Source organism: Scyliorhinus canicula, chromosome 16 (assembly GCF_902713615.1).
Source record: "Scyliorhinus canicula chromosome 16, sScyCan1.1, whole genome shotgun sequence".
In the NCBI taxonomy this organism is placed as follows: Eukaryota; Metazoa; Chordata; class Chondrichthyes; order Carcharhiniformes; family Scyliorhinidae; genus Scyliorhinus; species Scyliorhinus canicula.
The window spans coordinates 129,788,990-129,801,767 of record NC_052161.1 but is presented as its reverse complement, the minus strand read 5'-3'; the positions used below and the strand labels follow the sequence as shown (position 1 = coordinate 129,801,767).

Sequence of the window (12,778 nt, the reverse complement as noted above, 5' to 3'; positions counted from 1 at the left end):
GGAGGCTGGCGTCAGATCCGCCCGGATTTGACGCCAGCCTTACGATTTCTCCCTCTCTTGGAGAATCGCGCCCACAGACTCTGAAATTGTATAGCACACACAATTAGTAGCTAAACCAATAGAGAGAGGAGTTTACTTTAAATGTGTTAAACATTCATCCACTGGCTCCCACAGGGCAATGCTAAGTTTCAAACTAATAAAAAAGTCCCTTTGTTTAGGTTAAGGTAAAGTTCTGAATATTGCTATTATTATTCTTTTCTTTACTACTTTGCTGCATCTATTGCCAGCTGTCTCACATCTCCATTTATCTGTGACACAGCCTTTCCCTTCTCCCCCTTCAAAACCACACAAAAACTAAGCAACCATTATCAGATTTAAGCTTGCGGCTACTGTTCAAACATAAACCCTGTTGCGGTTGATTTGTTGATGATGTGCATGGGGCCTCGTCTCACTGCCACAGTCCATGAATGCTCAGGCATACATCCCAGCTCTGTCTTGCAGGTGTGAAGGACTTTAAAGAGACCAAGCTTGCTTGGTCCATTCAAATATTCGGAAAAGTCATTCAGTCCATGGCCAATTCCATTTATTTAAAAAAAAATGAAATATTGGCAAGGCACAGCAGACCAGTCAGCATCAAGAGAATGTTTCTTTTGTGTATATGCGTATCCTGCCCAATTTCATGTTGTCTATAATTTCTTGCTTTTGAGTCAGTATTTAACACTGAAACTGCCGTGGTAAATATTTGGAATAGAAATCCCGCATGTTAACAGTTTCCCATAACCATGTCGGAACCTCGAACCATAGGGACAGGAGTCATGTATCCTTTCAAGCCTGTTTCTGCCATTCAATGAGATCATAGCTTATGTATGACCTAACTGCATATACCCACCTTTCTCTTAACATATCTCTTAACATCTTTGGTTAGCAAAAATCTATTAATCTTAGGTATAAAAGTAACAATTGACCTGGTATAATTTGCCATTTGCAGAAGCGAATTCCAAACTTCTACCTGCGGGAATGTTTCCTAATTTCACACTTGGAAGGTCCGGCTTTAATATTTAGACTATGCTTCTGAGTATTGACTCTCCAATCAGTGGAGATGGTTTCTCTCAATCCCCTTAATATTGGAAAACATCAATCAAATCATCCCGTAACTGTCTAAATTCTGCTTAATCCAGGTTTGTGTAATCTCACTTTGAAATGTAACCATTGGTGTCCAGGTTTCATTCTGGCAAATCAACACTGCATTTCCTCCAGGGCCAGTATATCCGTTGAAGGTGGTGGCCAGATCTTGTCACAGTACTCCAGATCTGCCCGAACCCAGAGCTTTGTATAGCTGAAGCATGTCTTTGTCACTTGTATTGTAGTCCTCTAGGTCTAAAGGCCAGCATCCACTCGTGCCATTTTGATCATTTTCTGCATCTGCTCATGACATTTTAGCGATCAATGTACCTTGATGTCCAGTGTTCCTAGCTTTTCACCATCTAGAAAGTACCATGTTTTATCGTTTTAAGGTCCAAAGTGGGTGACCTAACATTTGCCTATATTAAAATCTATTTGCCACAGTCTTTCCCATTCACTTACTCATAAAATCATAGAATTTACAGTGCAGAAGGAGACCATTCGGCCCATCAAATCTGCACTGGCGCTTGGAAAGAGCACCCCACTTAAGCCCACACCTCCACCCAATCCCCGTAACCCAGCAACCCCACCTGACCTTATTGGACACTAAGGGTAATTTAGCATAGCCAATCCACCTAACCTGCACATCTTTGGACTGTGGGAGGAAACCGGAGCACCTAGAGGAAACCCATGCAGACACGGGGAGAACATGCTGACTCCAAACAGGCAATGATCTAAGCCAGGAATCAACCCTGGGACCCTGGAGATGTGAAACAACTGTGTTAACCACTGTGCTACTTTGCAATCTCGCAATATCTCTTTGTAATATTATGCCTCCGTTTATAACCTTACAATATTGCCCATCTTAGTATCATTGGCAATTTTGTGTATGTCTTTCCATTCCACAATCTAAATTGCTAATGAATAGTTAAGACCCTAACACAGATTGTTGGGAAAACCAGTGGCCACATCCTGTCAATTAAAGTGCTCCGATAACCATACTCTGTTTCCAGCCAGTCAATTTTCTAACCATGTTAATAATTTGCCTTCATTTTTATGGGCTTCATCTTTAACTAAAAGTCCCTTATGAGGTACTTCACCAAATACCTTCTGTAAATTCACATGAATATCATTCGTATAAATGTCTCCTCTCCATTATTTTAGTCATCTTTCCAAAATATTCTATCAGTTTAGTCGAATTGATCTTCCTTTTACAAATCCATGTCGCTATCTCTAATCAGCTTAAAATGTTCAAGGTGTTCAGTCACCCTCTTGCTAATTATAGACTTTATCAATTCCCCAATAACATGTTATGCTAACTGGTCTATACTTCTCTGGGTTCACTCTGTCACCTTTCTTAAATAGTGGAGTGACAATTTTGCAATCAAAAGGGATGATTCACAAATCGCTAGGACTTAGGAAGATTATAATTAGAGCATCAGGAATGTTATTCCCCTTTTCCTTTAAAGTCCTGGGAATGAAACTATCTGGTCCTGGGGGTTTGTCATTCTTTAGTGTCATTATTTTCTTCATTACTATTATTTTGCTTACATTAATTCTGCCCTGTTTCAATATTCATTTTCTTGGACTATCTGGCCTGTTTTTCCTCTACCATAAATAGTGGCACAAAGTAACTATCCACCATCTGCCATTTCCCTATTTTCATTGACAGTGTTCCCGTTATCAGTTTTAAGGGCCCCCCATTGCTCCTGACTACCCTCGTTTTCCTAATATAATTGTAATTTTGTTTTGTATTGATTTTGATACCCTTGCAAGTTTCTTTTCGTCCACTCTTTTTGAAGCTCTCCCTATCCATTTTGTCACCCTTGTATCTTTTTCATTCACCGGGATTTATTGTTTTTTTGGCATTTTTTGTATACTTTTTGTAGTTACAGTTGCTGGTTAATTAATGGCTATGTAGAGTAAGATTCTGAAGTCTTTCTCCCAACTCTGGCACTATCATCCATAGCAAAACTCAATAACTGATGGTGGCCATATTTACTAACATAGAAGAGAAGACAGGGTAACAATTCATGTTGACACGTTGGGTGTTCTGAGAAAGATACCCACATGAAACATTCATCTGTCCTTCTTTTCAAATTGAGAGATCGGCTGTACATTTCCTGCACTTTTCTTTTAATTATGATTTCCAATATTTGCATTTTCCTCAGCAAATCTTTTGTTAGTTGTCTATTTTATGATTTGCAAAAGAATACTGGCTGAATTTAAAATGGAGGAAAGGGTTCCTTAGAACTGACGAGGAGCCTTTCTCTTGATTTAGAGGAGAGAATGAAAATAAATTGCAAGGAAAGGATGAGAAATTGCAAACAGCGATATGTATGTATTATCAGGGTCCTTGCTGTTTTTCCCCCCCTTTCCCTTTTCTCTTATTTTGCCGTTATCATTTTAAAACCATGGATAATTAATGGACATGTATCTTTTAAGTCATGCAACACAGGAATGAGGAATTCAGAATTTTGTTTTTATAATCTTTATTGTCACAAGTAGGCTTACATTGCAATGAAGTTACTTTGAAAAGACCTTAGTCGCCACATTCTAGCGGCTGTTCAGCTACACACAGAGAGAATTCTGAATTTCCAAATTACCAAACAGCACGTCTTTTGGGACTTGTGGGAGGAGACTGGAGCACCCAGAATCTCAATAAACCCCGGCCAGGTTCTTAGCCTGGAATTTGCAGGTATCAGAGTATTGGCTCCATTGTACTTGACTGTCTCGGGGGATAGGGGAGCATGCAGCTAACACTGCAGTGGCTGTAGTCCTGTCCAGTACCCTGTCACCTCAATACAAAATCTTCCCAGCAAGTAAGCAAGCTATTCTATGGAATCTGTGTATTTTCATGTCAGTGCCTCAGTATTATATACTTGCAGGTGTATCAGGGATGTAGGGAGTTCATACATATCGATTATCTCACTATCTTGTTCCTTGCTGATTATTTTCACTGTTGGCTTTCTTCATTTGTCTCTTATGAACAATTTGAGTGATTGACTGAATAACATCAGTTTTGTTGTTGTTTTGTTTTGACTGTGGGTTGGGTTGTAGTTTCAGGATGAAAGCAATAGACTGCCAGTGCTCTTCAACTTTTGTTTAAACTCTAACTGTTTTTGTTGTTGCAATCCAGACCTGTAAAAAGACATGGGGAAGTCTTTTAATTCCACTCTGCCAGAACTGATGCACCCACTTTAACTTGCAGCTTTTATGAATGGTCTTGGTGTCGCAATCTCTTAGTAATAGAGACGCAATGTGGGGAAGGTTCAGAGGTCAAGCCTGGCTGATGTGATTAGTGGGAGTGACAGAATGTGCTTTCAAACCACTCAGCAGATCTCCGAGAGAGTGGGAGAGTGAGAGAGAGAGAGAGAGAGAGACAGAGAGATAAAACTTCACCAGCACAGGGAAAGAAAGGGTTGAAGAGCTGGTCAAGAGAGCTGAAGGCTCTGCCTCTGTTGCTGAACAGGGGCCCGATACAGCTCAGTGTCCACTGGAGTTCTCTGAGCTTTCCAATAGTCTGAAACTTATCTATCTGGAGAGTATTCAAACAAGTCCAGCACTTTGAGGCCCAGAGTAGCAGAGTTCCACATCTTTAAATACAAACACAGGTCAGCAATTTCTGATTTTATTCTGAGTGCTATTTGAGGAAGAATCTAGTGTAGCCTGCGTGTCATTTTAAGAAATATTTTGTGCTTTTATTTCAAATTCTTTTAGAAAATGCAGCGAGTGTCAAAACCCATGAAGAGGCAGAAATGGGGTCCTCCTCTGGTGCTGCAATTTGGTTTGCCAGGAGATAATGGGGTGAGGAGCCCCTTAACTCCTTAATGAAAGAATTTTGCTTTTTGCTTTTCTGTTTATTGCTTTGTTTCTTGATAGCTTGCGATCATCCAGTTCTGCCCAGAATACTCAGTCACAAATAAACCCAGTCAGCTCCCCTTTTGCTCTGCATAGAATTCCAGAACTAAAATAACTTTCCAAATATATACACATATGCATATCTTTATAAAATTATTCAGGCACTTTTCATTATCGTGATATACTGTGACTTTTGCACGATCTTTTAATTGTGATTAACCAGAATTAGAAATGGAAAAATGGAGATGCATCACAAAAAAGGGGCAAAATGTTGCGAATGCTCAGATGGTAGGTTAGGTTTATTGCCACCCCAGTTGATACTTTATTTTTTTGGGGAATATATGCTCCACCCAAAGATTTAAAGCTGGTCACTGAACCTGATTTTATATCCCTGAAATGGGTGCCTCTTTCCTAAGGGTCTGAGCCCTCAGTGGAAACATCTATAAAATACCAGGTTGCAGAAAAGGCAGTGATACCTGTCAAAGGAAGGTGATGGTTGGGGGATGATCCTTGGCTGGTGTAAGATCGGCATAGCGTGCTGCGTGGTAACATCACAGTTAGGTCATTCTACAATTCCACAACGTAAGTGGGGTTCTCGAACGTTTGGAGAAAAGACTGTGGAAAAACATGTGGGACTGTTAAAGGTACCTATCCTCAAGTCAGAATTCTGGAGAATCTGCATCTTTGCACTGAATCATGAAGAGATAGGACAAAAGTTTTGTGACACGGCAGCTCCCAATTAGGACAGTATTGTAACACCCCCAAATGGAGGGATTGGGGGAGGGGTTGCGGAGGTGATGGTGTACAACTTTCCACCCTCTGTGAGGACGATTAGCTGAATATATTTCTATAAACGCCATAATGTATTATTTTGAATTTAATGTCATGACAGAATGGGGTTTTTGTGTTGAAAACTGGTTGAAGTAAATATTGAGGGGAAAGAATTTGTTTATTTATTACATTTTAACAAATTGTATTTTAAAAAAAACAAATTGAGAGGAATGTTCCATGGAGCCAGAACTCGGTATTTTATTGTGAAGAGAAAAGATCTTTGTTTCCCTTTCTCGTGAGATGTTATGAATGTGCTGAAGTTACTGAAGAACTGAGCAAGCTCACAGTTCTAAACAAGCATTGCAACGAGATACAAAGGACAATGTCCACTTCATTAGGCAAGGGAGCCGCCTAGTGGCAATATCGAGTAATTGCAGCCAAAGGCAAATCACTTAAATCCCACACAGAACATGGAAATAAAGTTTCAAGTCTGACAAGGGCTGAATTCTGCGGACAGTAAGCTGAATTACCCAAGGGCAATTGGGAGACTGCGATTTCTCAAGGAAAAGCTCCTTGAATTTGGCATAGGAGAGAGCCACCTGAGTTTAGAAAATGGAATGAACATTTCTGTCACAACTTAATTAGTTGAGAGTTCTGCATTAGACCAGAGTGGGCAGGACTGTTGGCCTTTCCCTCTTGGGGAATCCACATCCTTTCATGGTCCCTTGCCGTGTGCCTTTTGATAACTGACCAAACATATTGAATTCAAGTGTGTTTTGAGCTCGCTCGTTGCTAGTTTAATTCCATAACCACTAAAATGCCATTGGGAAAATCACTCCTCCTTACAATATGTTTTATTGTTGTCTTCCTATAAGGGGGTCAGAGGAAAGAAAGCAAGGCAGCTTTGAATCCTGTGACCTGAGCTGGTGCCACAGATTATGGGATTGAAGCATTAATCTCTTGTCCTACGCTTTCCCATTTCTCTCCTGCCGTGATTGTTTCTTAATGGGTGAGATTCCACGGATGCCAGTCACCTTCTGCTGTCTCCCCCATGTGCTTTTCTTTGTGTATCAACCCAGACACCAAGACTGGGCAGGTTGCTCACATTTGCAGCCGGGACACTCCATTCCTCACCCATGCCTTTGGAATGTAAGGGCCCAGCTGATTCCCCTACAAAGCCCACATTTGACTCTGATTCCACAACATGTGGTTGACTCTTTCTGCCCTCCAAGCAGATTAAGTGTAAGTAATAAATATGACCTTGTCTGTGTCACCCACACCACGAGAAAGAATAATAAAAAGGCCCACCCGTTTGCCTTGCTGCTTTCCGCATTCTTGGTCCATCTCCACACGCACATCCACACTTACAGCCCCCCCCCCCCCCACTATATTATTTTTATTTTTATATTTTTATTTCCAAGTATGATTCTGTTTCTCTTTAGTGATCCAAGAGATGTTTGTTGACATTCTGAGCTCTGTTTAACATGTTGGAAATGTGCCTGCCCCATTCTCCTGCCAGACACAGAGCATTTGGCCCTGGCCTCTGCCTTGTGAAGCCAACTCCAGCTGTAGCTTGTATGTGATCTTTGTGTTTATATGCAATTATTTTTTGAGCATGTGTCTGTTTCGGCATGTGTTGTTTGTGGTTGGTGTATGTGTGAGAACGGTGTGTTGTGTGTGTGTGTGTCTGTGTGTGTGAACATCATGTTGTGTGTATATGTGTGTGAACACCATGGTGTGTGTGAATGCCGTGTTGTGTATGTGTGAATGCCATGTTGCATGTGTGTGTGAACACTGTGTGTGTATGTGTGTGTGTGAATGTCACGTTGTGTGTATCTGTGTGTGTGAATGCCGTTGTGTGTGTGTGTGTGAATGCCGTTGTGTGTGTGTGGCTGTGTGTGTGAATGTCATTTGTATGTATTTGTGTGTGTGTGTGAATGCCGTGTTGTGTGTGTGTGAATGCTATGTTGTGTGTGTGTGTGTGAATGTCGTGTTCTGTGTGTGTATTTGTGTGTGAACACTGTTGTGTGTGTGTGTGTGAATGCTCTGTTATGTGTGTGTGTATCTGTGTATGTGAACGCCATATTGTGTGTGAACACCATGTTGTGTGTGTGCATGTTGTGTGTGTGTGAACGCTGGGTTGTGTGTGTGTGAACGCCGTGTTGTGTGTGTATCTGTGAGTGTGAACACTTGTGTGTATGCGTGTGAATGCCGTGTTGTGTGTGTATCTGTGTGTGTGAATGCTGTGTTGTGTGTGTGTGTGAAGACCATGTTGTGCGTATGTGTGTGTGAACGTCGTGTTGTGTGTGTGTGAATGTCACACATGTGTATCTGTGTGTGTGAATGCCGTTGTGTGTGTGTGAATGCTATGTTGTGTGTGTATTTGTGTGTGTGTGAACGCCATATTGTGTGTGAACACCATGTTGTGTGTGTGTGAATGCTATGTTGTGTGTGTGTGAATGCTGTGTTGTGTGTGTGTGTGAACGCCGTGTTGTGTGTGTATCTGTGTGTGTGAACACTTGTGTGTATGCGTGTGAACGCCGTGTTGTGTGTGAACGCCGTGTTGTGTGTGTGAAAGCCGTGTTGTGTGTGTATCTGTGTGTGAACGCTGTATTGTGTGTGTGTGTGAACACCATGTTGTGTGTGTGTGAATATTGTGTGTGTGAATTGTGTGTGTGTGTGTGAATACTGTGTTCTGTGTGTGCGAATGCCATGTTGTGTGTGTGTGAACACCATGTGTGTGTATGTGTGTGTGTGTGAACGTCGTGTTGTGTGTGTGTGAACAGCGCCGGCTCTAGGGTTGCTGGCGCCCCGGGCAAGCTGAACTTCGGCGCCCTTGGGGGGGCGGGGCCGGGGGGGGCGGGGGCGGGGGGGGGCGGGGCCGGGGGGGGCCGAGGGGGGGCTGAGGGGGGGCGGGGCCGGGGGCGAGGAGGGGCGGGGGGGCGGGGGCGAGGAGGGGGGGCGGGGGCGAGGAGGGGCGGGGGGGCGGGGGCGAGGAGGGGCGGACCCGAGGGGGGGGGGGCCGAGGAGGGGCGGACCCGAGGGCGGGGCGGGGGGGGCGGACCCGAGGGCGGGGCGGGGGGGACCGAGCGGGGGGGCGGACCGAGCCGGGGGGCCGCCCTGGGGGCGGGCGGCCACCGCGCATGCGCTGGTTGGCACCGGCCCAACTGCGCATGCGCGGGACCCGAGTCTCTGGCGCCCCCGAGCACATGGCGCCCCGGGCAACAGCCCGAGTTGCCGGTGCCTTGAGCCGGCCCTGTGTGTGAATGCCGTTGTGTGTGTGTGTAGCTGTGTGTGTGAATGTCATGTTGTGTGTGTATTTGTGTGTGTGAATGCCGTGTTGTGTGTGTATTTGTGTGTGTGAATGGTATGTTGTGTGTGTATCTGTGTGTGAACACCATGTTGTGTGTGTGTGAATGCCGTGTTCTGTGTGTGTGAATGCCGTGTTCTGTGTGTGTATTTGTGTGTGAACACTGTTGTGTGTGTGTGTGAATGCTATGTTATGTGTGTGTGTATCTGTGTATGTGAATGCCATATTGTGTGTGAACACCATGTTGTGTGTGTGTGAACGCTGGGTTGTGTGTGTGAATGCCGTGTTGTGTGTGTATCTGTGTGTGTGAACACTTGTGTGTATGCGTGTGAACGCCGTGTTGTGTGTGTATCTGTGTGTGTGAATGCTGTGTTGTGTGTGTGTGAAGACCATGTTGTGCGTATGTGTGTGTGAACGTCGTGTTGTGTGTGTGTGAATGTCACACATGTGTATCTGTGTGTGTGAATGCCGTTGTGTGTGTGTGAACGCCATATTGTGTGTGAACACCATGTTGTGTGTGTGTGAACGCCATATTGTGTTGTGTGTGTGTGTGAACGCTGTGTTGTGTGTGTGTGAACGTCGTGTTGTGTGCGTATCTGTGTGTGAACGCTGTGTTTGTGTGTGTGAATTGTGTGTGTGTGAATACTGTGTTGTGTGTGTGTGAATGCCATGTTGCGTGTGTGTGTGAACACCATGTGTGTGTATGTGCGTGTGTGAACGTCGTGTTGTGTGTGTGTGAATGCCGTTGTGTGTGCGTGTAGCTGTGTGTGTGAATGTCATGTTGTGTGTGTGAATGTCGTGTTGTGTGTGTATTTGTGTGTGTGAATGCCGTGTTGTGTGTGTGTGAATGCTATGTTGTGTGTGTATCTGTGTGTGAACACCATGTTGTGTGTGTGCGAATGCCGTGTTCTGTGTGTGTATTTGTGTGTGAACACTGTTGTGTGTGTGTGTGTGAATGCTATGTTATGTGTGTGTGTATCTGTGTATGTGAATGCCATATTGTGTGTGAACACCATGTTGTGTGTGTGTGAACGCTGGGTTGTGTGTGTATCTGTGTGTGAACACTTGTGTGTATGCGTGTGAACGCTGGGTTGTGTGTGTATCTGTGTGTGAACACTTGTGTGTATGCGTGTGAACGCCGTGTTGTGTGTGTATCTGTGTGTGTGAACACGTGTGTATGCGTGTGAACGCCGAGTTGTGTGTGTATCTGTGTGTGTGAACACTGTTGTGTGTATGCGTGTGAATGCCATGTGTGTGTGTGTGAACGCCGTGTTGTGTGTGTATCTGTGTGTGTGAACGCTGGGTTGTGTGTGCGTGTGTGTGAACACCCTGTTGTGTGTGTGTGTGTGAATGCTGTGTTTGTGTGTGTGAATGCCATGTTGCGTGTATGTGTGAACACCATATGTGTGTGTGTGTGTGTGTGTGTGTGAACGTCGTGTTGTGTGAATGTCACGTGTGTGTGTATCTGTCTGTGTGTGAATGCCGTTGTGTGTTTGTGAATGCCATGTTGTGTGTGTGTGTGAACGCTGTGTTGTGTGTGTGTGTGAACGCTGTGTTGTGTGTGTATCTGTGTGTGTGAACGCTGTGTTTGTGTGTGTATCTGTCTGTGTGTGAATGCCGTTGTGTGTTTGTGAATGCCATGTTGTGTGTGTGTGTGAACGCTGTGTTGTGTGTGTGTGTGTGAACGCTGTGTTTGTGTGTGTGTGTGTGTGAACGCCGTGTTTGTGTGTGTATCTGTGTGTGTGAATGCTGTGTTGTGTGTGTGTGTGAGCACCGTGTTTGTGTCTGTGTGAACTCTGTGTATGTGTGTGAGCGCCGTGTTGTGTGTGTGTGTGTGTGTGTATGTGTGTGTGAGCACCGTGCTGTGTGTGAACGCCGTGTTTGTGTGTGTATCTGTGTGTGTGAGCGCCGTGTTTGTGTCTGTGTGAACTCTGTGTATGTGTGTGAGCGCCGTGTTTTGTGTGTGTGTGTGTGTGTGTATGTGTGTGTGAGCACCGTGCTGTGTGTGAACGCCGTGTTTGTGTGTGTATCTGTGTGTGTGAGCGCCGTGTTTGTGTCTGTGTGAACTCTGTGTATGTGTGTGAGCGCCGTGTTGTGTGTATGTGTGTGTGAGCACCGTGTTGTGTGTATGTGTGTGTGAGCACCGTGTTGTGTGTGAACGCCGTGTTTGTGTGTGTATCTGTGTGTGTGAAGGCCGTGTTTGTGTGTGTATCTGTGTGTGTGAACGCCGTGTTTGTGTCTGTGTGAACTCTGTGTATGTGTGTGAGCGCCGTGTTGTGTGTGTACTATTAAATTGGTCTTTGGCAGTAGTGCAACTAAGCAATAGCAAATGAGCTGCTCCTTTTACACACTGCCCAATTCTCTTGACCATTGTGGAAAAGGAAATTAGGCACAGAGAGTAAAAGGGGGGCCGGCACTTCACCAACGGCTGATTTGTGCTAATGCCCAGGACCAATTTTCACCATGTGTGTGTTTTTGTGTGTGCGTGATTTTTTTGTGTGTTGTGTGAATTGCTCATTCCTCTTGCGATGCTCAGGTTATAATAAAGCACTGTTCTAGTTATTTCCCCCTAACAAAATGCTCAACATAAATCCCAACGGCAAAAATAGGTTCTGGTAACATTTAGCATCTAATGTAATTGTTCTGCCCTGAGCTGCTTCTCATTTTCTCCTCCCTACATCCTTTTTAATTCCCTTCTTGCCACTAGACTATAAGCTTTCAAACTGGGGTCCTGACCCCAGGGTGTCAGAAAGTGGACGGGAGATCACAGAGCATTCACCAGGTCACCAGATTTCAGTTCTTGTCCGATCAGATTTCTGTATTTGTTGAATTATTTTCACATCATTTCTGTTGCTATTCTCTAATAACAAAACAATATTTGCAACAAAAATGCTTTTTCTTTAGGTAACTGCCTAAATCCATTTAGATGTTGAATTAAGGAATACAAGTATAACTTAATACGAGAATGTCAGTATTCGCAAGCAACCCCCACCACAAAGAAAAAAATTGAAGTGTTCTTCTTTAAATGACTTGATGAATAGAAACATGACGGGAGCGATTATCACAAAAAGGAACAAAGTCCTCTCGTGAGCATGTTTAGCCCCGTGTTTGAGAAACATGTGACTATTCAGCGCGATTTGTGTTGAATAAGGGGCCTGAACGGGGCCCATTTTGTACAGTGGGGAACTCCCCAATGTAGCGCCCCCCCCCCCCCCCCAGCCCAAACACAGGTCCCCACCCCCCACAACAGCTACACCGGGCAACCCCAGCCCGATTGCACATGCACAAAAAATGTCAGATTGGCAGTGCACGTGCCAGCTGGCAATACCACCTGGGCACCTCAGCACTGCTAGTTTGTCACCCAGGTGGCACTGCCATGGGGCCCAGGTGGCACCAACAATGCCAGGGCACCTCCCTGCACAAAGGACATGCAGCTGTGGGCCTCTCTTCTTATCCCCTCAGAGACCCCCACAAGTGCCATTCCCTCTGGCCCCCATTTGTGGGGACTAGTGCTTAACAACACTCGCCCGAGGTCTCTGAGGCCAAGGGGTTAAATCCCAAAATCGCAGCTACCTCAGCAATCTGCACATCAGAATGAGGCTTGCTGCCTCGCTCTAATATGCAGATTTGCTAAAAAGTGGAAGTGACCACTGACTGAAGAGCGGCTTTCGAAGCCTTTAATATCAGTCATCCATCTCTGAAACCCACAATTGG

The 12,778-nt window shown here is 44.6% G+C and overlaps 1 protein-coding gene across 1 annotated transcript in view; it reads left to right on the top strand.

The window, feature by feature from the left end:
• prdm16 (PR domain containing 16) overlaps positions 1-12,778 on the top strand; it is a 1,033,598-nt gene that overhangs the window by 920,411 nt on the left and 100,409 nt on the right. The window lies entirely within an intron of this gene.